This window comes from Lygodium microphyllum, chromosome 23 (assembly GCF_053477565.2).
Source record: "Lygodium microphyllum isolate KBCC chromosome 23, Lygodium_microphyllum_v1.1.10, whole genome shotgun sequence".
Lineage (NCBI taxonomy): Eukaryota > Viridiplantae > Streptophyta > Polypodiopsida > Schizaeales > Lygodiaceae > Lygodium > Lygodium microphyllum.
In genome coordinates, this window is record NC_141157.1 from 7,929,591 (window position 1) to 7,956,985 (window position 27,395).

Genomic DNA, 27,395 nt, shown 5'->3' on the forward strand with positions numbered 1-27,395 from the left:
CGTGGCTTTGCATCAACTGCTCTGGCATGCATCCTTTGCACTTTCGCTTGAAATGGGGCAACTTTGCAGGACACTGCTTCTCGTGTGGAAAATTGGGGCATTTTATGGTTGAATGCCCAGAGCGGCAACCGTCTTCAGATGATGCGCATGTTGTGCTGCCTGTGGGTGACATGGTGCTTGATGCTCAGGCACAGGAGGCCCCCTAGCCACCTAATGTTTTGGATAAAGGTAAACAATAGGTCTTGGGTTTGGATTCCCGTAGCAATGACTGGCTAGAGGCACGTCCCAAAAAAGGTAAAAAGTTGGATGCAGGCATGGCGGATTCTGGGCCTAATGTTTCATAGGATTCCGTGCGCACCTATATGCGCAGGAAAGAAATGTTCTCTTCACAGCATGCTGCGCGTACTATGGTTCCTTCTGCCCCCCGTAATCAGTCTACAAGGAAAGTATATACAGAAGGTCCAAAGGGCCCACTTGCTAAGCTGGCCTTTGATACTAGAGGTAATGTGATTACACCCTGGGATCGTCGTTATCCCCGTTCCACTTCCAAGGCAGTGGATATTCCCTCTACCTCTAAAGCAGGCCGCCAGAATTCTTTTGCAGTGTTAGCTGATTTTTTGGATGGTGTCCTGGATGTTCTCGCGGAAAAGGTGAAATCGAGGCAACAAGTGCCTCGTTCTTGATTCTCTGATTCTCTTTTTTGAAGATATATGAAGATAGCCACGTGGAATGTGCGAGGCATTTGTTCTCGGCATAAGCAACATGCCATGTGGACTGTCTTGCATAAGAACCAGTGGGATGTCTTGTGTGCAGTTGAGCACAAGAGTCACAGTGAAGCAGGAAAAGTTGTGGATTGCCATGGGTTTCGCCTGTTTTATGCAGGGACACATGCTATGCACTATTCTGGCGTGCTTATGATTGTCCATGAGAAATATCAGTCCGTTCTTATTGAAAATGATGTGTAGGGCCGCTTTGTGGTAATCGAAGTTTTATTTGAAGGAGAGATCTTATGGTTGGTGGGCCTCTATGCTTCGAATGACCCTGCATCCCGATGGGATCTTTGGAAGACTTTGCAGAGCTCCATGTCACTTGGCAGAAGGGGTTTTTTGATGGGGGATTTCAATGTGTGGTGACTCTTCTCAGTCCACTTCAGGGCATTCGGTGATGGATGCTCCGGAAAGTCGGGTGTGGAATGCCTTTGCTCTTCAGGTACTTAAGCAAGATCTCTGGTCGTGGCTCCACCCTTCTTCTTCAGGGTTTACTTTTCATTCCGCACAATATGCAACTACCTGGTCGCAGTCGGACCGAATGTATATCATGCAAGGGGATGATTTTCTTTCCGAGATGCTGGAAATGAAAGTCTTACAGCAATATGCCTTGTCGAACCATTTCCCTCTCCAGCTTGAGATGCTTGCGCAACCTATTGCACCTTTTATGCAGTTGTTGGATAGACTCCCTTTACGTTTCAACTCGTCTTATTTGAAGCATCCAATCTTTCAGGGCTATATGCAGCAATTGATTGAGAGGTTTCTATTGGACTTCGCCTCTGAGGGCTTGGCTTCCTTTGCACGGTTGCTCTCTAATGTGCAGCGGGCTGCTCGGGAGTATGGGATCCATCATGCCTCTATTTGTCGGTGGCGTCGACATGCAGCGGAGGACTTACTGGCTTTGGTTCGTTCGCTGCTGGTGGATACCCCAGATGATGAATTTCTGTTGTCACTGGCGATGCGTTTGGTTGATCTTATTCAAGTATTTCAGTTGAAATCTTATCAGTAGGCCAAACTGCACAACTTGACTGACACATTGCAAGATAGTGCTTGTCAGACTCATAAGTTCTTTCACGCCTTGCATGCTTCTCTTGCTCGAGAAAATATGACTAGACTCCAGGATTCAGAAGGTCGCATGGTCACTGATCCACAGACCATTGTCAATATGTGTAGGAATTATTTTCTGGATTTTCTTGGTTCTTCTTCGTCGCCTTCTAACCAGGTTACGCATGCACGCTCAGTCTTCTATGATCTGGTCTGCTAGCAGGTTCCACTTGATATGCAAGCTACTTTGGAGGCAGATATTTGTGAGGAGGAGGTTATGGATGTTTTGTTACACCTGCCTAAGGATAAAAGCCGTGGTTGGGATGGTCTCACCAATGAATTCTTTGAGAGCTCAGCCACCCAACTAGTGAAGCCATTGGCGGCTATGTTTCAACAGGTTGGGAAATAGGAGTCATGCCTTCCTCATGGAAAGAAGGCCTTATTAAACTGCTTCCAAAGGTTCCTTCGCCGTCAATGTTGCAACACTGGAGACCAATTTCTTTGATGGGTTTGATGTATAAAATCTTTTCCAAAGTATTGGGGAATTGGCTTCACAAGCACCTTCCAGCTATTGTGCATCCTTTTCAGTATGGTTTCATTAAGGGCCGTAACATTCTGCATAATATCTTAAATGTGCAAATGGCTATTGACTATGCGAGGCACTCCAGTCAGGAAGTGGTATTGATTCAATTGGATCTGGAAAAGGCTTTTGACTATTTAGACTGGTCTTTCATTGCAGAACTTATGTCTGCTATGGGTTTTGGTACTCGGATGTCCCGATTGATCTATACCATTAGTGCTACGGCTTCTTTGCGCGTTATGCTCAATGGTGGGGTTACAGAGCCATTTGTCCTGGCACGTTCGGTGAGACAGGGTTGCCCTTTGAGTCTTCTCTTCTTTGCCCTGGTGACCCACCCGGTTCTTTCAATGTTAGCTTCAATGGCAGCTTCTGCTCAGCTGGCCGGATTGTCTCTTCCTTTGGGACAACACTTCATTAGCCAATCTCTGGCTGATGATAGCTTTATGATTTTGCGTGCGGACAAGGACAATATTCGCAAGGCATTAGATGTTTGGACGCTCTTTGTTCATGCTTTTGGTCTTCGCATCAATGCCTTCAAATCAGCCATTCTCAATTGCACGGAGTCTGATTTACAGTCGTTGGGCTGGCAGGGTCAGGTTGTTCCCCGTGGCTCCATTGTCAGGCATCTTGGATACCCACTGGGGGTTGATGTTCGGCCAAAGGAACTACAGGAGTGGATTTCACAGAAACTGGCAGCTAAGTTTATGTATTGGAAGTCGCAAGCGTGGCCATTCCATGTCCGTCTCAAAGTGGCTCAGACAATTATGCTGCCAATGCTCACTTATTTCTTGCCATTGTTGCCGTGGACTCCTACTACTTTGAAGGCTCTCACTCGCCCCATTCGTTTCATGTTATTGAAGAAGGATTCGTTGCACGCAGGTATTTCGTGGATTTCATGGTCATATACATGTACTCCCAAACGCCTGGGTGGTGGAGCTATTTTGGATGCTGAAACTCATATGTTGGCTCTTCGTTTGTCTCTTTTTCGCGCTATGTGTGTGGATCATCACACGTAGTCCATTATAGCCCGTTATTTTCTTGAGGACAGCGGGCTTCGGCATGGTAATACACGACTTCGGTGCTCCTGGTGGCATGTCCTTAATGCAGACGCTCGGTTTTCCAGTCCCTCCTCCTCTCTGTTACTGCATTTGGTCGGCTCTTGGAAAGTGGTGCTCCAAAAGGCGCGTTGGCATCCAGTGGGGGATCGGGTGCATACTAACTCTTTTCAACTGGAATTGTTGGCAGTCTCGAGATTACTTTCATGGGAAGACAAACATGAGCTCAGACCAAGATTTAACTACATGGCCCGTTTGGGTGTGACTTCAGTTGCGGATGCCACCCTTGCCAGTCGTAATGTCTTCGCATCGTTTCGTACTGCTAGGAGACTTTTTAGAATCCCGCTCGGATACCGTGATTTATGGGAACAGCTTTTGTCAGTGCTTTAGGGCAAGCAACCCTTTCCTGCCTTGGCTATGGATCGTCCTTGGCATGACTGGGACCTTGCAGGCCGCTTGAGTTTGGAAAAGGCCTCTGCTAATTAGGTGTATCATCTTCTGATTAAAGATCATCAATGGCTGGGTGTGAAAGCTAATACTGTATGGGGATTGCGGAAATCTCAGTCATGGTGGAAGGCAACTGTGATGGAGGGCTGGTTGAATAAGACACCTTTCAAATGTAAGGTCTTTCTTTGGCGGGTGATGATTGGTGGTCTTCCTCTTGCCTCGGCCCTTTCCAAGCGTCAAATCTCGAACGGCCATTGTTTCTTTTGTACCATTGCTGTGGAATCGGCCCGACATCGATTTATTTCTTGCCCGCTCGCTAGGAATATCTGGTGGCTTTTGTCACAGGTTTGGCGCGCAGTGGTGGGGTCCTCACTGACCCCTTTTGATTGGGTTTTTGTGCGCCCAAAATACCCCACACTGCCATAGTTGCATATGAAGATCTTATTCCACTTTTTCAGATACTTGGGATGCTGGCACATTTGGACCACTCGGAATGCCTTTCTTTTTGATTCGGCCTCTAATGTACCGAGGCACATTGCCTGGTTTAAAGGTCTCTTGCATTGGTAGATAGATCTCATTCGGCACTCGGACTTGCTCCCTCGGGAGGACTTGCTTCCTTGGCATATGGCAATTTCCTCTAGGTCTTTGCCATGACTTGTGTAACCTTTTCATGGCCTAGTATTGGGATTTTACACACATTGGCTTAGGGCCCTCGTGTATCTTGTAATCATGTAAACTTGTACCTTTTTTTTGTAATTAATACAATTACCTTTTACGAAAAAGAGAGAGAGAGAGAGAGAGAGCAATATTTATCATCTCTTGCAAGATCAAAGATTGTGTATGATTGATCACTAGAGCCAATTCTCTTTGGGGATTGTGTAAATGTAAAGCCTAGTGGAAATTGACAATAATGGAGGAATAGATCAATAAGACGTCATTCAAATGCAAGGCATTCATTTGGAGAATGTTGGTGGGGTCCTGCCCCTTGCATCAACCCTTCATTGTAGAGGTATTTCTAATGGGAATTGTTTCTTCTATACCACTTTGGTTGAGTCTTCTCGTTATAGATTCATTTGCTGCCCTTTTGCTCGGAAGATTTGGGCCCTTCTCTCCGACATTTGGCTTGTGGTGGTGGGCACAAGGATGCGTCTGTTTGATTGGGTTTTTGGTAAAGCTAAATACCATGGTTTGCCACAACCTTATATGATTATCCCGTTTGACTTTTTCAGATTTTGGGGTCATTGGCATATTTGGGTCACTTGCAATGCATTATTCTTTTATGCCACCTTGGGTCAACGTCATGTTGTGAAGTTTGAGGGGCTTCTCCAGTGGCAGCTTGACCTTCTATACCATGCTATCTTAGTTAGAGATGATTTAGTTCCTTGGCATATGGCAATCTTCTCTGTTCCTTTGCTGTGACTTAGTATCTTCTATGCACAATGGACTAGAGTGATCTTGCATCTTGTACTTGTACTTTTTCATAATTACTACAATTACCCATTACAAAAAAAAAAGAGATGTAGGCAGCCTGGCTGAGAAAAAGCAACATGGGCAATAGGCATTTGTAGGTAAAAAGCTCTCTAGTAAATTGGGATGTCTTGTAGGATGAACCAGCCAAAACAGTATTTCAGAGTTTCTGTTTTTGTCTGAAACAGCAGTGCCATTTTAGGCAGGCTGAAATAGTGTTTCAAGATACTATGGCTCTAGTGTATTGCTCTCTTCTTGTACATTCATGAGCAGTAGATCCGCCATGGTCTACTTTTTTGATGCTTTTCATAGCTATAGAGGCAAGATATCTAGCTTTGTTGCACTTCCCCCATAAAAATTTCTCTATGATAGTGTCCCATTCTCTTTCTAGGCTAGGGTTTTGGTAGATCAAGGGAATGCTAAGGATTTTTAATTTGATATGAATGGGCCAACAATTTGACTCTAGCTCCTTGACATGTATGACGATTGGGAATCCGAGATACCTAGATACTTGATCTCTTCTAGTGACCTTTCCTTTCCATGCAAAATTCCTAAAATTCTCCTTTGTCACACTAATCAGAATAGGTTTTCATTGCCCTCTTTCCAATATCTATTAGCTATAATGTCTTGCCAAAAGTGCAACATCCATCCCACAATGAGCTCATCCATTCCATAGAAAGGTTGTTCAACATGAGAAGAAAAGGTGAGTATGGCATGTTGAAAGGGAGAGTAACTTGATTTGAGAGGGGGACAATTGTTGAAGTTTGTTGTCAAGGAGGGAGAGAAGAGCTGGAGGTGGTGCGTTGGGCAAGTTGTGTAGGAGGCATGGTTAGGTGTTGGGTGGTAGTTTTGGGAGCCAAGAGTAGTATGGCTTGTTGACATGACAAGATTCTTTGAGGTAGAGGTAGTGGCGTGCGACTAAGGTGACGACCTATTGGTCCAATGCCTAGGAGACTTCTAGGCGGACTCATGCAGGGTGGCTCCCACAGGTTAAGTGATCTCTACTTCATGTGGCCTTTTGCACGTTGGCCATCTTGATGTGTGGCATGACAGCCATGAAGTGTGTCATTATGGGGGGGAGGGGAGCGATCAAAAATTAGTCTTTTTTAAGGTATGAAGAAAATGCCCATTCATCATTCTAAGGTGCTCTATTTTTTAGGCCTAGACAACTCCTCACTATTGCCCAACCCCAAAAAGATATTCTCTAAGATGCTTTAATTTTTAGGACTATGTAGCATGTCACTAGTGTCCATCAACCCCTTTTCCCTCCCTCCCTGTTGGCCCATGTGTGAAGTAATTGCATGATTAATTGATAGAGAATGAAAGATAATGAATGAATTAATCTATGCACAATAACTCAATCACAAAATGAGAGGCGATATATTAATGAGTGAGAGAGAATACAACACCCAAGGCATCCACCTCCCTTTTTCTCTCCCTATCCCTATCCACAATGCCGAAGCCTCTTCATGAAGCTTTTGATCTCTACACCACAAATCTTGTGAAGGCCTTGGGCAACGCAAATTGCTACCGTTGGAATTGCAAGCTTTGTGGAAAGACGATGACTAGTAGTGTGATGAGGTTCATCATCCACTTGATTGAGGTGGGTGGTCAATGTGGCCCATGTCCTTCCATCCCTCAATCTGTAGCGGATGGGATCATAAAAAAGTACTCTCCCTCTCACGTTAAAGTGGCCATGCGTTATCGAGCATGGCAAAGTTCAAGAGGAGGTGGTTTCCTCCGACATGGAAGTGGATGCTTTTGAGACACCTTCTTCTACACCTACTCCTACACCTTCTTCTAGCCCATGCGGTTCAACGACCTTGGGCTCCACCATCAGCGTTGGAAGCAAAAGGCTGTGTAGGCAAGCCTCACTATAAGAAGCCATAGTTGGTGTTTCCGGTCCTTTGTCTTTTCTCAAAGAGAGGCAAGGAATGTGGAGATAGAGAAGGTTCGTGCGAGGGTTGGCATGATGTTAGCTACAATGACATGCAGACCAAGAAGCTCGATGAGGAGAAAGAGAGAATCAATGAATCTCTCGAGCAATTGTGTGCAGGATGGGCAAAGTATGGTTGTGCCATACTTTTCGATGGATGGAGCAATCAAAAGAAAGGAGGCATCATCAGCATCCTTGTTTCTTCACCTCTTGGCACATTCTTTTTTGCAGGCCGTGGATGCGGGGCAAAGAGGACAAAGAACTACGTGTACATTCATATACTCACATTTTCGCCAAGCTATCATTAAGGTAAATTTTTTTTGTTTATGATTTAGTGATTCGTTACTCATTTTATGTTTCTATATTCATAAATCATAGTTCATTTTATCTCTTCATAAACCTCTACCTCTTCATTCTACCTCTTCATTCTCCATCATGATTCATGAATCTCTATCTCCATGATCCATGACTCCGTCATAACTCAAACCTATCCCATCTTTCACTTGTGTCATGTAGGTTGGTGTAACCAATGTGGCGCGAGTGGTCACCGACAATGCTTCCAATTGTCGAAGGATGGGCCGCTTGCTTGAAGAGGAGTTTCCACTGTCCATTGTATGGAGCTCATGTGTCACCCATTGCATTGATCTCCTCATGGAAGACATCGAGTCATTGGAATGGGTGAGGAAGATTGTTGAGGATGCTTGTCTCATAGTAGATTTGATCACCAAGAAGGTAAAGGTCTTGGCTATCTATTGCGCCTATAGTGATCTAAAGTTAAAGAAGCCCTCCAAGACTCGTTTTGCCACCATGTGGTGCTTTTAGAGCAACTATATGATGTGTAAAACAAAATTCAGCAAGCCATGGTCTCGGAGTAGTTCAAAGTATAGCTATAGGAGGAGCCACTCTCAAGCATGAAAGAGGGGAACGCCATTCAGAGGCTTTGCTTGAGAGAGGCATTTTGGAATGATGTACGAGTGCTAGTCATTGCTATTATTCCCTTATATAGGGTTCTACACATGACTAACATGGAGGGCGCTACCTTGGGGCTTCTCATGCACTTCATGAGGGAGGCTATTGAGGAGATCAAGGCATACAAAGTACTAGATGCGAACGACCCAAGGTAACTACACTTGTTTTTGCATAAGTTAATTAAGTTTTAAGTAAAGATTTTCAATTTTCACATTCTTCGTGACTAAATTAAATGTTAAAAAAAAATCAAGGCGTGCAAAGTACTAGATATGGAGGACCCAAGGTAACTACACTTGTTTTTGCATAAGTTAATTAAGTTTTAAGTAGAGATTGTCAATTTTCACATTCTTCTTGACTAAATTAAATGTTCTTTTTAAAAAAATGTAGTGTTGACATATTGGATGCCATGCCAAGGTGTAATGATATCCTTTACTTAGTGGAGAAAAGATGGAAGTGGATGAGAAGATCCATCCACGGATTGACTGTCCTCTTACCTAAAGCTCCACCCCTTTTCATGGATCAAGAGTTGGTAGCAGCCAATAGAGATGTCTACCTCTCGAAGGTATTGGATAAAGACCAACATGCGGCATTCTTACAAGAAATCATCAATTATAGTGACCAAAGAGGAACTGCTTTTGCCATCACTCTATGTTGGAAGAGGGTCTCTTTGGTCAAGCCTCTTTTTTGGTGGGAATCTTTTGGATATTAGATACCCATTGTCCAAAAGATTGCCCTTAGAGTGCTTGCACTGGTAAGTTGTAAGTACCCACTTGTAAGTTGTCATCTAAAGCTGAATTGTTTTGTGATCATTGAATTTGAATTTTGAAATAATTTGAATTTTTTGTCTAATGTAGAATTATTTGGCCGGTGTGTGTGAGAGAAACTGGTTAAGCATATTCTCTTATTCACACCAAGATCCTAAACAAGTTGAGCACACGGCAATTAGAGCGACTAATTTATTGTTGCTCTAACTTGTTTATGCTTGGAACTATGGATGAGATGCCCATGGCTAGATAGATAAAATTAGAACTTGGAAGTAACAAGTTATGTTTCACTTATTATGTATTCTAAATAATGAGTTAGATTCTAAATATGCAATTTATTTTTTTATTTCAATTGGGTGAATGTTGATGAGATCAAGTTAAGTAGGGCTACCTTGAATAGTGTCAACAAGGAGTAAAATGAGGAGTAGGAGGCTATCTTCAAGGATCTCTATATGGAGTTGGAGGAGATCGACCGTCGAGTCTCATGTATGAGTAGGGACCGTCGAGTTATTGCTCGAGTTGGGAGCACTAGGACCGGCCCTACACTAGCCATTAGGACCTATGTGAGGCGAGGCTTTGGGAGTTTCTCTACTGCACTTGCAGTTGTTGTAGAGGATGCTTTAACTAGGGAGCCCAAGTACGATGATGATGGAAATGTTGTAAGTGATGGCGATTTTGGTTAGCCATTTGAGGCCTCTTCTAGTGAGGGCCACTCTCCACCTTTCGATGTGTTTGAGCGTGATGATGAGGAGTCCTCATGAGTCTAGACATTTTGTACTTAGTCGATTTGTCATTATACTTTCGAGTCCTTTTATGGGCATTCGCAATTGATGTATCTTTTTGGAGCACTCAATACATGAATCTAGTTTCAACTCTTTAGGCCGCAATTGTTTTCTAATCTCTAGTCTCTAATTCATGAAACTTTGTGATGATTTATCTATCTTTAAGTTGCACATTTTGTATGAATTATTATATCAAATGGAAGGCCACCAAAAGGCAAAGGAAATGAAGAGGTCTTGAACAGATTACTTGTGAAAACTCCAATTGGGTATGAGTGAGTCAAGCCTGCCCAACTATGAGATGAAAGTGAGAAACTAGTGAAGGTGCCATAAGTTGCATAGAAATAACAGGGACCAAGGCCAAGTGGTAGGGGGATGTGACTCGATGACGAAGAAAAGAGGTTGCCACAAAAAGGAAAGGCCCAAAGTAGAGTGGAAACCTTGAAGAAACACCTCATGATCTTGGGAAGCCCCCTCTAAAACACAAAGGGATAGGGAATCCACAATCGCATCATTGATATCGTCCCTCTCTGAAAGGGGTGGAAGATACGAGGGAACCACTGGAGGAGATGGTTGGGGTTGGGATGGAACCTGTGGAATAAATGACGCACAATCGAGAACAAGTCCAGCAATAGAAAGCTGCCTTGGAGGGCCCTGCACAATGGAAGGGGAATGGAGTATAGATAGTCCCCATAGAGACAGGGAACGCCCATTCCGGCGCATAGGAACGGATTAACGCGTTCCGGGAGGTACGAGCCCAGGAAACACTGGCGAAACGTTTCCTCTCGTTTCCTGACTTGTTCCCGCCGTTCCTTGGCCGTTTCCTGTTTGGAACGGCCATTCCAGCAACATAATTTTTAAATTAAAAAAAAAACGTGTCGCCCGCTACTCCCGCCTGTCGCCCGCTGTAATCGGCCTGTTCACTGGGAAGGGCGGTAGTGTACAACCAAAATATATAAATGCTTTCACCCAATTCAGTGTCTCCCACTTTACCTGAACTTAAAGACAAAGAGTCAAGAAGACATACAGGAAGCTAGAATGTTCCTGTTGTGAAATAGATACCCTGTTGGCCCCTAAGTTAGGCGCCCCTTGCTGTATTTCTTTATTTTTAAAAAGAGGGAAAATACAATGGGCTGACTTTCACCTATTCTGGGTGAAATTTGGCAGCATAACAGTACAATTACTGACCCAAAACAAGTTGGCCAGGAGGGAAAACTCTGCCCAAGTCTGAATCTTCTGGTTGGAGTGCAGAATTGACCATTTCAGCCTGCTGTAATTACTGGTTCAGACCTGTTCTGAAACCTGTTTTCAACTCATACTGTTCCATGTACTGTTTAGCCCACTGTGATTACTGGTTCAGACCTGTTCTGAAACCTGTTTTCAGTTCATACTGTTCCCTGCACTGTCCTGCATCACCTGGGCCAAGTGCCCCTTGATTTTGACATCATTTGGGCTCTGAATTAACCTCTGAACAGTCCAAAATCTGTACTGATTTAGTGCTGTTTCAGACACCTGCTTGGTGAGATTACCACCCTCACCTATTCCTGCTTGTGGGCAGCAAACAATTGCTCCTGTTCTTGGAGAAAAGAGGCTCTTGCCTCATGCAAAAACAGCATATTCCACACAATTGTACCTGAATCAGAAGAAAGGCCCTTGATTCTGCAGCATAACCATACTGTCAGGGAGAGAGAGAGAGAGTAGGAAGCAAGCCCAGCCCTCTGTGCATCATGGATAAGGTAGACCAGCTCTCAAGAGCTCTCCATTTGCAGTTGTCCTTCTCAAATGAGCCCCTTTTAGCCCAAAAACTGCACGCCAGCCCTCTTTAAAGAGGTAAGTGCACACATTTGTGCCAAGTGGCAGCACTGTAAGATATTTCCCGTTCTAGCCTTCCGGTCTAAAAATCTCCATGCTCGGTGCAGAATTTGACCTTGGCACAGACCAAAGGATTGATCCTCGAGCAAAAACGAAGATAATGATGCGAACAGATTCTGGGGTCCAAAAATAGTAACTCCCTAAATTTTAGGAGTTGCTTTCATTGCATCCCCACTAGTCTTCTGACCATCTTTGCAGACTATGGCTACATCCAAATCTGTAATGTAGCTCAACTGAAAGTGAATTTCCACTGATGACCCCACATGGACTAATCTCTTGAAGATTTGTCCATCTTCACTTTGAACTAGTCTCTTCCAGGCTAGTTCTTCAACACACTTGTCCATATACACTTTCACAAGTCTCTTCCAGGCTTGTCAATCTACAGTGCCATCAGTCTCTTCCAGGCTTGTCAATCTACAGTGCCATCAATCTCTTCCAGACTTGTACTGGACCTTAACTGTCCAGTCTTGACTCACTAGACATTCCTGTCCGATTCACATACTGGCCATGCAACTAAGGCGTTTAAATTTCAAGAGGGATCCTTCCAAAAAGAAAAACCAAATAAAATATGTAATAAAGAAATCAACAAAAAGGTAATAGCTGTCATAGTCTTGTGACACCCGCTACTCCCGTGCCTGCTCCCATCCACCTGTAGGCTATCGCGACTCGCCTGCATCTTCCGCCTGTCGCCCGCCTTCTCCCGCCTGTCGCTCGCTGCTCCATGTGCTCCCGCTTCACTCACCTGCTCCGCCTGCCACACCTATCTCGCCAAGGCCGTGCCTACTTCTGCCCACCTAGCTCTCCCGCCTACGTTGCGTGCGGCGCGCCTCTTGCTTGCTTGGCCTAACTCCCGTCCGCGATTAGGTGAGGTCGGAGGAATTTGATTCTCGATGCTCATGTTGAAAATTTGGCCGAATTTTCTGCAATTTCATTGGACTTTCAACTTTGGTTGAAATTTCTGCAATTTCATTGAACTTTGGCACACGGATGTTGAAATGTTGGCTGCAAATTTCTATAATTTCATTGAAGTTTACTGATTATTTCTCACTTCTATATAGATGGCAGCATTGACATCTATGGGATCTTCATCATCCTAAGCAGGTACTTCGTCAAGAACTGGACGAAGTCGAAGCACTACTTGGTCATGGTGGGATGAGGTAGATGCAAGGGTGCCATTGAGAGGTGGAGGGGCTCGCCCTTGGAAATGCAAACTTTGCTCTTATGCTCGTATTAGTGGGGCTGATAAAGTGAGAGCCCATCTTCTACATGAGGAGGGGAAAGAGCTGCGTTTTTGCACCAATGTATCAATTGAGAAAAGGTAGGAGTTACTTGACCGTATAGCCACTTCTATGGGGAATTCACATGTCAGGAGGACATCAAATATAGCAATGGATCCAACAACCTGGACTCCAAGGCCAACAAGGCATGGTGCTTCATGCAGAAGACCACTAGGATTAGTGGGTATGCAGCCTTCTCGTGGGCCATCAATGGCAACAGGTCGTGGTGCTAAACAGAGTTCATTGCATTCTTCATGGGAACCAAAGAAAAAAGAGGAAACAGATGCAGTAGTGGCACGCTTTTTTTGCCATGACCATATTGCATTCAAATCGGCCAGGTCACCTTATTTTTTAAATATGGTGACAAGGATTGCAAAGTATGGACCCAGATATAAGCCCCCTTCATCAGAAACTATCAGGACTACATTGCTTCAAAAGGAGAAAGTAGCCATAGAGATTGCAACAACAAATATTCGCAATCAATGGGCAAGAAATGGAGTGACATTGATAGCAGATGGAAGGAGTGACACACGCCATAGGTCCATACATGGTGTTGTTGCATATTCTCGTGGAGATGTATACTTCATTGGTACTCATGATGCTTCAAAGACTCGAAAGAGTGCAGATGTATTGGCATCCAAGTGGTGCGAGGCAGTGCAGACTGTTGGGGCAGAAAATGTAGTGCAGTTTGTGGCAGATGGTGAACCTACAAACAGGGCCGCAGGAAACATTTTAATGGCAATGTATCCACATATCACCTTTAGTCCATGCATGACGCATTGCTTGAATGACTTGTTGAAGGATATTGGGGACTTGCCATGGATTGCATCTCTTGTTGCGAAAGGCAACAAGATTATCACGTTATATGTAATCATCAATACTTGCAAGCTGAGTTTCGCAAGAGAAGTGACAAAGAACTCCTTAAATACTCGGATACACGATTTGCATATAACTTTCTTATGCTTGGTCGATTGCACTATTGCAAAGATGCAATTAGGGAGCTATTTGCTAGTGATGAGTATGAAAATTGGACTAGGGCTGCCACTGCTACTGCTGTGTTATGTAATGCATATGTTTCTGATAGAGATTTTTGGGATGAGGTTAATTGCACCAACCAAATGGTTGATCCTATTATGCACATGTTGAGGCTTGCAGATGGCATGGATCCATACATTGGGAAGATCTATGAAGGTGTGGATGGCATGATTGAGAGGTTGGAGAGTTTGGAACCAAATGCAGATTGAGCAGATCAAGGAGTTATGCATCAGTAGATGGAATGAGTACGACTCTCCTATGCATGCTGCAGCATATGTGCTTGATCTTGAGTTTCAAGGAAAGATGCAAGAAAGAGACCTTAAGGTGGTCAAGGCTTGGAACACATTGCTTGCAAGGCTTTATCCTAGCCGTGAAATGCAACGCAAAATTAAAAATCAGCTCTCTGTATATCGGCAAACATTAGGGATGGTTGGTACAGAGGATGCACTAGAGGACAGGACAAATATTGGGGCTGCTTTATGGTGCGAGGACTACCGGGCACAAGCTCCAGAGTTGCAGAGTTTGACTATTCGTATTCTTAGCCAAATAATTAGCTCTTGTTTAGAGCAACTATGGAGCTCATTCAATCATATTCACTCAAAGAAGAGAAATCGTCTTGATACAATGAAGACGAATGACGTAGTTTATGTGAGCTCCAATCTTCGCTTGCTAGCTCGTACATCAGTTGCAAAGGCTGATTCTTTTATATGTTGGGAAAAAGATGACGATGATTATGATGGTGATGGTGATGGTGATGGGCGGGATGTTGTTCAGCAGGATGAGCATTCAGGCACAGTGGAGCCATCTTCCATGCATCAGAGCACTTAGTAGCTAGCCTTTTGGAACTTTAGAGTATTGACTTGGAAATTGGAGCTCTTGTAACTTGGATCTTTACTATTTAGGCTTTAAAGTTTAGTGCATATTTTGTGTTTTTGCAATGCACACTTGTTGCCAGTTGGACTTATGCAACATTGTTGATTACAATGTTGAATTATGAATGCGACAATCCATTGCTGGTTACAATGTTTTGAATCTTTATTATTGTTGAAACTTGATTATTATGTCTCTAGAGTCTAATTTCATGAATTGTGGTTGATATGATCTCTCTCTCTAGATTCTAAGACAAGTGTTGACTCTCTCTTTCTCTCTCTCTTTATATATATATATATATATATATATATACACACACACACACACACCGTTCCCTCCGTTCCCATTCTCTCACTTTGGGTGTTTCCCCCCGTTCCAAGGGGTCTCGTCCCCGTTCCCGTTCCCTGTTCCTGGTAACTATGATAGTCCTCCCTCTTGCCAACTTGTCACAAAAGGGGCTTCTATAAAAGAATCCTCAATAGAAATGGTTGGCTTGATGAATACAACCCGGATTTGGAGTCTATGAAGGTCATAAATTGAGAGGAGAAGGAAGCCCAAGTCCAGAATATGTAGGGCCTTAGAAACGGAGCTTGATGGATGGACAAACAATAGAGGCAAGGTGCCAATACTACTAATAGGCACCGAAGAGATGTCACCAACAGTGATGATACCCTTTGATGGACGGAGATCCTGCAACAAATCACCTCATGGAGTCATAGGACTCAATGCACCACTGTCGAAGAGCCAAGGTTGTTCACAAGGCGAGCCAGCTGAAGAAGGCTCCTCCACGTGATAAATGTGTAGAAACACGGATTTGGTGGTTATGGCGGGTGACGAAGTAGAGATAGACAAAGGCTTCGATGTAGATGCACCCTTCTCTCGTGGACGAAGGTGAGGGTATTTCCTCTAGCACTTCTCCTTAGTGCATGAGGTCTTCCCACCATGAGGACACATGGGATATCCTCAACGCTTCCCCACAAAATTTGTATTAGAGTTGGAAGATGACTCCAACTTTTTCCTCTTCCCTATCTTTTTCTTGGGTTGTCCTATACTTGTAGATAAAGCCTTATAAGCATGATTATGTGCACGGGCTATGTAAGAATTTTGCTCATTGTGATGCATATCTTGTTCAAGCACTAGTGGGACTAGCTCCTATCAAGTGAGTCCCTCGGCTACAAGAAGTGAGAAGATTGGTGTACAACTCATTATATGTTAGTGACAGAAGATGTGATAGAAGTGTCACAGCTAGGTTTTTTGAAGAAATGTCTGTACCAAGGGATACAAGCTAATCTTGAAGCTCCTCTATCTTGTGGATGTGATCCCTCATCGTAGGGCAATAGCTTCAACTCAAGAGATAATCGACGCCCAAATGTTTGGATTTGGAAGAGAGATGCCAATCTCCTCCAAAGTTCAGCAATGGTGCAGATATATCTAACATGTATGAGTACAGAATCTGTACAACTCAAAAGGAGAAAATAGCGGGCTTTGGCATTCAACCGATTCCGTGAAGTTATTGAATCCACGGTCACACCATCATGAGGATCCATGGTAGGTCAGGGTATAGGGATAGTAACAAAATCCCAAAGGACATAGTCGTCGAGGAGACACTCTAGGCGGCACAACCACAGAGGGTAGTTCGTCCCATGTAGCTTGTCGAATGCAGGAAGAGAGGGTAGGAATGGCACCTACTCAGGAGATGCAATGAATGCCAATCACGGATTGGAAACCTCTGAAGAATATAGCGGGAAAGAGAGATAGGATGGTGGCTGGTTTGAATCGTCCCAAACCACACGATCTCCCAAAGCATACGTGTCAGCCATAGACATTCTTCAATAAAGTGCTTGCAAGAAAATAAAAAAGATGGTGCAATTGGGATATTCTCCAACTGTATGCGGTTTGTTGGTGTGGTGATCAGAAAGGATGGATGGATAGCACTGTAGACGAGGAGTATCCGAGGTGAGAGAGGCGACTCAACGTGGAGCAGGAGGGAGCAGTAAACACAGATGAATATAGGTCTTCAACCTGTAAATGCAGCCAATCCAGGGGCTGGTATCATACTAGGAGTGGCTGGAAGTACAATGCCTGCAATAAACGCAGATCTGCCCCACGTCAAGCCTGACAAGGAGGCTGCCCAACACCGAAAAGAAGTTGCCCTGGGCAGAAAAGACCAGCCAGTGTGAAATGCAGCTGAAAGATGAGTCTGTCCGCTTTTGTAAACAGGCCAGCCAGCCTGCAAAGGTGCCGCTTAGGAGGATTGATGACCTGCCTGCACAAAACACAGAAATACTGGGGCTGCTTGCGCGCAGATCTGAACTTGCAAAATGGTGCCACCAAGCCAGCAGAATGGCCGCCCAGGTGCAGATTGAAGCTGCCCAGTCTGCAAATGTGGCACCCAGCCTATATAAGGTCTCCCAGGTGCAAAATGCAAATCTTCCTTGATAGATGCAATGTAAAAGAGCTGGAAACAGGCCACCCTTCCCTATTTGAGTCCAAATGCATGGTTTGCAGCACGTGGATGACACATGGCAAGTTTTATTGCGGACAGCACGCTCCTCTTTAATATCTCTGGCTCCCACGCATGGCTATGATACCATGTGAGAGTGCGCAACCGAAAGAGGAAAGTGAACACAGAGGAGACAAAGAGAGAATGCAGGAGAGAGAAGGAACAATGCAATGCGATTGCAATGGCTGAAGGTACAAGGCTGCAACGGTCAGCACCAACATGCAGCTCTGTGTGTTAATGTGGGCGTGAGACGGTAGCAGGGGGATGAGAGAATGAGGAGGGTTGGCTGATCACAAAGGATCAATGTCCCATATATAGGAAAAAAGTGGCAAATTCCTAAATAGGGTCAAATCCCTAAAAATGGCAAGAAGTGCCTAAAAAGAAATGCACTAATGTGGCCTCCATCTAAAGTGTCTAAAACACATAAAACGATAGATAAATACAATGTCAGAGCTTATGTATTAAGACAATAAATTCTTGATGTGAGAGCATTGGTCAATACAATGGAAGGTTCTTGATCATCATAAACCGCACACCTAGGGCTATCAAAGGAAACACAAAAGCCCGAAGTAGCAATGGTTAAGATGGAAAGAAGGTTATTCTTAATGTGTGGCACATAAGAGGAGATTTTGTAACATCATGGAAGTGCCAGAAATAGTATTAACTTGCATAGTACCAATGTCTTCAATTACATAAGAGGCATTTTTTGCACGCATGATTATGTCCCCCTTAGGTATATGAGAAATGGATGAGAATAATTCTCGACAAGAAGTGATGTGCTTAGAAGCACCACTATCGAAATACCAAGTAGAAGTTGCATCAGTGATAAAAGAATAAGCATCATGAATAGAAGGGTTATACTAACATTGGATATACTACCAAGTAGAAGGGTTTTGCTACCACTCAATGAAATTGAATAATATGAAGAATAATAATTTTCTCTTGCTGTTTTCTTACTGAGGAGAGAGAAAAAATATGCTAAAAATAATAATTTTCAGAAATAAAATATTACCTGAACAAGGTGGCAATCAGCAATGTGCTGAAATCAGAGATTAGTACCTAAGATGCTCCAATAATATGGAGAGCAGCAGAATTTGAGAGAATTTTCTCAATAAATGCATCAAAATAAGAGAATTTATCTTCAATGTCAGGAGAAAACAAGACTACTTAATAATGTGATTCTTGAGCAGCTGGGGCCGAAGAAAATGACAAAAGGCCCAAATTTGGAGTGCCTTTGAAGTGAAATTGAGCAAAAGTTGCAAAATTTACCCAAAAATTGAAGAGAAATTGAAGAAATTGGATAAAATTATTACCCTATTGATATCAAATGCCATGCCTCATGGTGGATTGAGTCTTGATTTTGATGAAATTTGATAAATTTCAAAAAAGGCCCAAATGTTTTGAAGAGATTTGGGTGAAATTGAGCCCGAATGACAACAAACCCTAAATTTTATTAGGAAATTGAAGAGAAATTCAAAGGATTTTTGTGAAAATTTTTACCACATGTTGCGGAATGTTGTGTTTGATGAATTGAGCCTCAATGTTGATGAAGAATGCCAAATTTTTATAAAGCCCTTGATTTTTAGGTGAAATTTCGGAAAATTTTGTCAAATTGATGAAAAGGTCCAAATTTGATGAAGATCGCATCTCAAATTCTGCAATTCATTGATGAATTTGGAGTAATAAATGAAAAACCCCAAAATTTTATTGAAATTGGAGACAAATTGGATGATTTTTGTGGAAATCTCCAAATGTTCCCCAAATTGTGCTTGGGTGGGGGATTAAGCAAGAACATGAGCTTGCTATTAAAAGGATTAATAATATAGTTAATAATCAATAATCAGTTAACAAAAATAATATGTTGGCTTGATAGGTGACAGATCTACGTGGCAAGGAGTAGCTCGACAATAAATGTTGCAAATAGACGCGATGGTGAATGATGCGGCGGCTGCAAGCTTGTGCTGATGTAGTAGTGTATGTTGGTAGGATAGGCGGTGTCCATGCGCATTGGTTGGTAGAAAGAGCGGCAACATGTCATGGCAAACGAATTATCGGCAGTTGGTTGCGACAATAAGGGGGTGCTCCAAGAGCAACAAGTAGGTGGTATTGGTCCAAAGGGAGTGAGATTGAAAATGGGAGTAGCAGGTTGGCACACCCTAGGGTGGCCAAAGCTTGAGGTAGTCAGTTGGGCAAGGCAGCCCCTTTTGCAGTAGAAGAGGCAATAGAAACAACAAAGTAGTGGCTGAATATGGAAGCCTCTAATAGTAAGTGACACCAATGAATAAAATGATTTGTGGCCATTAGAGGAGAGCAAAGGAATATGGTGGCATGAGGTGCAATCGCCAAGAGGACAAAGGAGCCGACGCGAGGGGGCTCATGGGGCAGCCAATTGAGTGGGAGAAGCTCAATGGCAATGGTTGGTGGCCATGTTGTGAGCGATGGCGAAGAAGGCAGGTGGCTCTGATACCATTGTTAGCCTAGATGTGAAGTAATTGTACGATTAATTGATAGAGAATGAAAGCTAATGAATGAATTAATCGACGCACAATAACTCAATCACAAAATGAGAGGCGATGTATCAATGAGTGAGAGAGAATAAAACACCAAAGGCGATCACGATGAATGGTGCCATAGTTATGTGCTAATGATGTATGAAGTGTTATTTTATAATGAAATGAAACCCTAACGACTTAACTTTCAAAACCCTAACCCTAGTGTCACTTAGTGCCTAGTTTTATGTGATCAAGGGTTATCCAATTTTGTATGACATCAACTTGGAATTCAACAAGTGTGTGTATGATCTAGATATTATATATATGTGTTTTATAGAAAAAGTTCAATTGACAGCATTGTAATGTAATTTTTTTTCTTTTAGTAATAATGTTAACAACAACTTTCATGTTAGTAAGTATGTGGGTGCATGACTGCATGAATTTGTTGATATCTTTCGTTCTAATTACCCGACGGACTTCCATTGTCTTGTCGTACATTAGATCACAAGAGATAGAGGTGTTGCCTAATAGCCATCCCATCTTTAAACAATCATATAGGTTTAGTTTGAAAGAGAACAAGGAGAACTAGGCAACTATATGACTATTTTATGAAAGGCTTTATTGAATCTAGTAAATCTCTATGGGATGTGCTCATTCTTCTTGCAAAAAAGGGATGGCATGGTGTATTTGTTATCTCGAATGGATGATCTCATTGATTGACTCAGTGATTCCTGTTATTTCACTAGCCTAAATCTTAGGTTAGGATATCATTAGATATGCATAGCTTCTAAGGATGTCTCAAAAATTGTGTTCATACGTGGTATAGACACTATTAATGTTTTGACTTTTCTTTTGGGTTAACAAATGCTGCCACCACTTTTCCACAAATGATGAATGATTTATTTTGTCAATATCTTAGAAAGTGGATAGTTATTTTCCTTGATGATATACTCATGTATATTAAGTTGTTTTCACAAATCATTTATACATTATCTTATGTCTCTTAAGGCAAGAGTGTTTATTTACAAGATTATCAAAGTGCAAAATTTTTTGTATGGAGGTTTTATATCTTGGAAATGTCATCTTAGTTGTGACTATTTGAATCGATTCCAAAAAGGTACAAGTAATGCTTGATTAGGCTATTCCAAGGACCATTGGATAAGTGAAATCTAGGTTTCATTTGGCTTTTTTAGAGGTTCAGTAAGGACTATGCTAAAATTGCTGAATCCATGACATGCTTGCATAAGGGTATCCGAGGCAAGAAAAAGCACATTAGTCTACGTGTCATTTGAATTAGTGAGCTTGATCAATGTTTTCAAACATTGAATGACCATTTACTATTGTAGCAATATTAGAGATTATTGATCCAAATCATGGAAACCATGAAGTACATCTTAGAGTGAGATGTAAAACACGTTTCACCTTTCACTAGTGAACTGTTTCACTACGCAATATTTCGTGTCTCCATTTCACTTCAAGAAAAAATTAACGATTCTTTTAAAACACTATTGAATATTTGTATTCTAAATGTCAAAATTGGTGTCATAATTTGTATGCTACTTATTTTATTATCTAGACTAACCACCATTTATTGAAGTACCTCTGCAGTCAGCTTGATCTTCATGGCTGAAAGGTGAGATGGGCAAAGCTTATACACGAGTTTGACTTTAAATCTGTTACCGAAAGGGTGCAACTAATATGATTGTTGTGCACAGAACGGGGCGGTTCCGCCCTCTGCCTCACGCACGAAAGACCTTCCCAATCGATTTGCTCCGATGCCTCCATCCTATGCTGCACATTCATACCACTAGCATTCGTTGCTCCCTCCATTTGTAGCAACATTTCCCCCGGTATAACAACAGTTAGATTGGTAGTCCCCTAGAAGTGACATGCAATGGAAACCTTTGGTCATACGCTGGAGCATTCTGTGAGTGCCCCCTAGTCAAACACCTTGCCCGTCGTCCTCTCTGAGGAATAACTCCTTTCTGTCTGTGCCACAGAACTGGAACTGAAAGAAACATCAACATTCGTTGCTCCCTCCGTTTGTAGCAACATTCCCCCTGGTATAACAACAACTAGATTGGTAGCCCCTAGCAGTGACATGCAATGGAAACCTCTGGTCAGACGTTGGAGCATTCTACGAGTGCTCCCTAGTCAAACACCTTGCGCGTCGTCCTCTCTGAGGAACAACTCCTTTCTGTCTGTGCCACAGAACTAGAACTGAAAGAAACATCAATCTATGGATAGGTCGTAGGACACTCTCCATCCAGGGCCCACAGCTTCGGGTTTGGTTTCACTCCACACTACGCATTGGCACAACGCAGATTGCGGAGGCAGTTCTCATGGGTCAAGGGATCTTCATGGTTCGACTCACCTTCGTGGATGCAGCCTGCGAGCTAGTGGATAGCTCACCTTATGCCTCAATGAAGGGGGTCATTTACATTGTTCCCTAGTATAGTGGCTTCACAGTGGAGGAGTTCACACTCCACAACAGGTTTCCTTGATACTCGGTCACCCTTCTATTTCCCGGACTAGCAGTAGAGTATCGTTAGTTAGTGGACTTTGGATGGGTTTTCGGCACAGTTCTTCCTCCCTCCTTCGCGGATGCAGTGACAACCGTAGGAGTCCTGAAGGTACAGGTGGTAGTAAAAGATACAAAGAACATATCCAAGTTTCTTGAGATTGAGGCAGGCAAACACTCTTTCACGCAACAGGTTATTGTGACAGGGTAGCCTGGCCAGTGCTTGCAATGCAATGACTTTGGGCGTCAGGCAGTAGGCTGTACACGTTTCGGAGCCAAGGCGGCTCAGTCGACAGAGCCACAGGTGGATGTTGACGGTTTCACACGGGTCCAATGACCCTATCCCACAGCCCCCATGTGTCCCTCCCCCTTTTTCCCTCATGGATCCCTCCTCGATCCTATCCCACAGCCTCCCCCTTCCGGGGCCACTTGCCTCCCCTCACACCCACCTCATACGTTTGATCACCCACCACCTCTTACTCCTTCTCTTTTCCACCTTCTCTCCCGCCGATCAGCCCCCCGATCTTCACCTAGTATATGTGTTTCTGCCCCCCTGCCCCCCCCTTCCCACAGGAGGTGACGAGCCTCACATGCCCATATCCTCTACTCACCAGCAGCCCAGTCCCCCCCTTCCCACACAACCACTAGCTCATTTGGTCCAGCCACCCATCACACCTTTCCTCGATAGGTGCAATTGCTCCCCTAGGAGTTTTCCCGCAGTGGTCCGTGGTCTTATTTGAGAGTTGCGGAGCGTGGAGAGTTTCCACTACCTTTGGAGGTGGGGATCTTCGTGGTCCGCAAGTCAAGGAGCGGCAAGGTCCATTTACTAGCACCACTCGATGGACCAAACTATGCTTTCTTCTTTTAGACCTCTCATTCAGGAGATTGGACGATGACAGATAGAGGAGGTGAGGGGCCACATCTCCTAGTGGATGGGAGGAGGACTAGCACTTTTTTCCTAGCAGTGGTGAGGGTGCATGGACATTAACTAGTGGGTTGGAGTTGAGGTTCCACATCTAAGTATTATTTTTCGAGTCTCTCCACAGTGGAGTTCATTGATGGATGTGATTGAGTGTCCCCTCGCAAAGGTTGCCTGCTTCTACTAGTGTACAGAGTTACGCCTCTTAGTCTGGTTGATAGACGCCCCGGTGGTACCACCTGGTGCATCTATCATCCCCATGGTCCGCCTGGGGGAATGGAGTTCACCCTCCAAGCCTGTGGCTGAGTACATTTGCATGCCCCATAGCTCTTCCTCTTCATCAACAGCTTCCACACCGAACAAATACTTGTTTCACCAGTCACAGGTTTCCCCATGAGTCTACACCTAGCATCCTGGAACGTGAACAACCTCCACTACAGTGGGGCATGTGGTTCTAGGAAATTGATTGTTCAACAGGAGCTGCAATCTACTCTTGCCGGATGGATCAACATCTTACTTCTTCAGGAGCACAAGCTCACCCCCTCCCACGTCTATCGGGTAGGGAAGGTACTTCCAGGCAGCTCACACACCTAGGAGTACTCCATTGGTGCCCACGACAGGAGTGGAGGCGTATGCATCTCTATTGGCCCGAGCCTCACCGCCCGTGTATGAGAGCACGAGACTATTGTGGCAGGGAGGGTCCTATGGATCAGACTAGATATAGGGGATTCGTGCCCTGGAGTCCTCAATGTTTATGCTCCTATTGAGGTTAGGACATGCAACAGGTTTCGGGTGGAGATTGTTGGAGGGGACTTCAACAACCTGGAGGCCTTAGAGGACCAGCAGGGCAGAGATTACCAAGGTATGGCAGGGGAGGAGTAGGAGGAGGTTTTCCTTGCAGTAGGAGCACGTGATGCTTGGCGAGACCCAGCTTTCCACTGGAGGGAGAGGTCATCGGATTTCTCTTGGGGATACAGGTGATTGGATGGAGCTCTTCTGGAGTGACTAGATAGGTTCTATGTGGGAGAGTGGGGGTGCTCGTGGAGGCCAGGTAGGGCAGTTGGCCGGTACCACTTTGTCTGCACAATTCTCCTCACTCTTGATGCTCTCACTTTAGCCCATGGCACGCGATCTACAGGAAGGAGAAGGTGAGGAGGCAGATTGAGCAGCTCTGGACTAGGGAGTGGACCAAGGGGAACCAGATCGCAGAGGAGGCTGCAGAGGGCTTAGCCGACGAGTCGAGTAGGATCTGTTAGGAGGTAGCCCTACAGGCCAAGCAGTAGAGTTGGGAGGAGGAGAGAGCACTCTGGTGGGACCTAGTTGCCATGCTGCAGAGACTACTCCAGAAGGCACCAAGGGATCCCACTCTCCACACACAAGAGGTGTGCGCACGGGCAGCCCTCGCTAGCCTTGAGGACAGGGGCTCTGAATTCTCCTTCTGTACCTCAGCAGCTTTTTGGGCGCGGAAGGGAGACACGATGTGGAGGGAATTTTTTCAGATGCATCAGTCTCGCACCTCAGAAGACTAGATTCGCAACCTCCGTGATCAGTACGGGAGGATTCGCTCTAGCCTAAATGAGGTGTTGGAGATTGCCACTAACTTCTACAGACAACTTTTTCAGCAGGAGGTAGCCTCAGCTAGAGTATAGTGATGTAGATAGCAGGTCTGGGATTGCATTCCGCCCCTGGTCACAGAGGAGATGGGACGCTCACTTCTAGACCCCTTCACAGAGAAGGAGCTAGTTGAGGCCTTCAATGCACAGGATGGGTAGAAATGCTCGGGAGAGGATGGTCTTTCTAAGGCCTTCTTCACTACCTACTGGAAGGTGGTGAAGGACTCCCTACTACTGGCCTTTTAGGAGATTTTTGGCTCAGGGCAGATGCCAAGGAGTTTATCGGCAGGGTCTTGTTAGTGTCCTCTCCAAAGGGGCAGATCGGTTGGAGCTATCTCAGTGGAGACCGATCACCTTGTTGTCAGTGGCCTATAAGGCCTTGGCCAAGTTGATCGGGAGTCGACTCCGCCCCGTGCTTCCAGACGTCATTTATGACACCCAGACAGGTTTTGTCCAGGATAGAAGCATCCTAGACAATGTCTTCACTTTTTTCAAGGGGATGGAGTGGGCTCAGCACAGTGGTTAGGGATTGGCAGTACTCCTCCTGGACTTCGAGAAGGCCTATGACAGGGTTGATTGGGACTTCTTAGAGGGCACCGTGGCGAGGCTGGGTTTTCCCCAAGCATGGATCTGTGGGGTTTCGTCACTTTGCAGATCGGCTACTAGTGGGGTTCTCATTGGTGGCAAGAGGGGGGAGGAGTTTTGGCTAGAGAGATCTGTCCGGCAAGGTTGCCCTCTTTCCCCCTTATCTGTTCCTACTCTTTGTGGAGGCGATGTCCTATTTCCTTCGCTCACGAGTGAGCAGGCTACGTGGTGTGGGACTTCCAGTGAGGGAGGAGACTGAGCTGTTGGACTCAGAGTATGCAGATGATACTGCTCTTTATGTAGAGGATAATGAGCTGATGTTGGAGAGAGCGAGACTAGCTCTGGAGGTATTTTGCACTACAGCTGGAGCGAAAATCAACTGGCGAAAGTCGGTTGGGTTTCTTACAGATCCGGACTCCAGCATGGAGTGGGGTGTCCACGTGGGGTTTAGATGGGTGTACAGGGGCTAGACATCACTCCTGCCTAGCAGTTTCTTCCAGTTCTTGACTCTATTAGGCGGAAGTTGACCTATTGGAGCACTGTCCGCCTTTCTTTAGTGGGCCGAGCCCTGGTGGTCAACCAGGTCCTCCTAGCGATGGCTTGGTACATCACCTCTTGTTGGTGTTTCTCCTCGTCTTCTTTGGTTTAGCTTCGCCGCCTAGTGTGGAATTTTCTTCGGGCTAGCTTAGATGGTTCTAGGGACTCCCAAGCCAAGGTGGCATGGGCAACCATCATCTGGCATCGGTCTAAGGGAGAGCTGGGAATCATTGATCTAGAGTTCTAGAGCTTGGTCCTTTTGGGCCAGCTAGTGGTTTGTGGTCTCACACTAGGCGGGTAGACCTGGAAGGTCCTTTTGTAGGAGGGTCTCCAGGAGTGCAGATCGAGGCCATCCTTGAGATGGATCTTCATGAATACCCAGATCCGCCACCCAGATCTTCCTTTCTTCGCAGTTTACTTCGAGTGTGGCAAGGCCTTTGCAAGGCCCTAGTTCAAAGGATGCCAGAAGGAGATAGACCGCCAGCTGATGGTTTGGAATCCCAGGTCAGAGATCGGGATGAGATACAGATAGGTGAGCGCTTCCACATCTAGTGGGCTAGCTGTGCTTGTACTATCAGGACATGGAGGGAGGTATACAGGATAGCAGATCAGGAGGTGTTGTAGCGGGCATCAGGATGTCAACGAGAAGTTGAGTTGAGGAGGAGGGAGATTGACTCAGTGATCCCACAGGAGTGGCTAGATCCCCCCATCCGAGAGCTGGTGGGGCTTGGGGAGGTGTGGGCTGCTAGAATCTCACTGGCAGGTATCCCCTTGCAGGTGGCAGGTAGAGTGGGTGGTGCACCCTGTGGGAATTTCTTTACCATGCAGGATAGGATGAGGAGATTGTTGTCCTTTCCTGGAGGAGGATTCGTGTGGTCGGGACTCCAGGGGAAGATCTAGCGACTGGACCCTTATGTGCCCTTGGAGGAGTTTTGGGAGTGGTGCCTTTGGATATGGGAGAGCAGGCCACTTGATGAGTTGGAGTGGGATCTTGGAGAGTAGCTATGGCCGGCCATTGCGGTCGCCAAGAAGCCTCTGAGGTTCTTGGAGTACACAACTAGGATTGGTAGACATGTACTGATGCAGGAAGACATGGATTGGGCGCCTTCGCGTAGCAGATACTGGGCGTAGCATAGCATCATGGATGCCTTTTGTCAGACATTCTGACATTGCTTGTGGGACAGCTGGAGGCCAAGGAGGGTGTCATATTTCCTTTGGCTTTGGCACATGGGGGTTTGGCTGTTGGGAGGATGTCGGCCCAAATGTAGTAGGAGGGAGGTTGTAAGTGCGGCCCACAACAGCATCTAGAAACTCCAAAGCACTACCTTTGGTCTTGCGAGGCATCACAGCTCGTGTGGATAGA

At 44.9% G+C, this 27,395-nt stretch overlaps 1 protein-coding gene across 2 annotated transcripts in view; it reads left to right on the top strand.

The window, feature by feature from the left end:
• LOC148015852 (holliday junction resolvase) overlaps positions 1-27,395 on the top strand; it is a 76,836-nt gene that overhangs the window by 45,852 nt on the left and 3,589 nt on the right. The gene's annotated exons all lie outside the window — the stretch shown is intronic.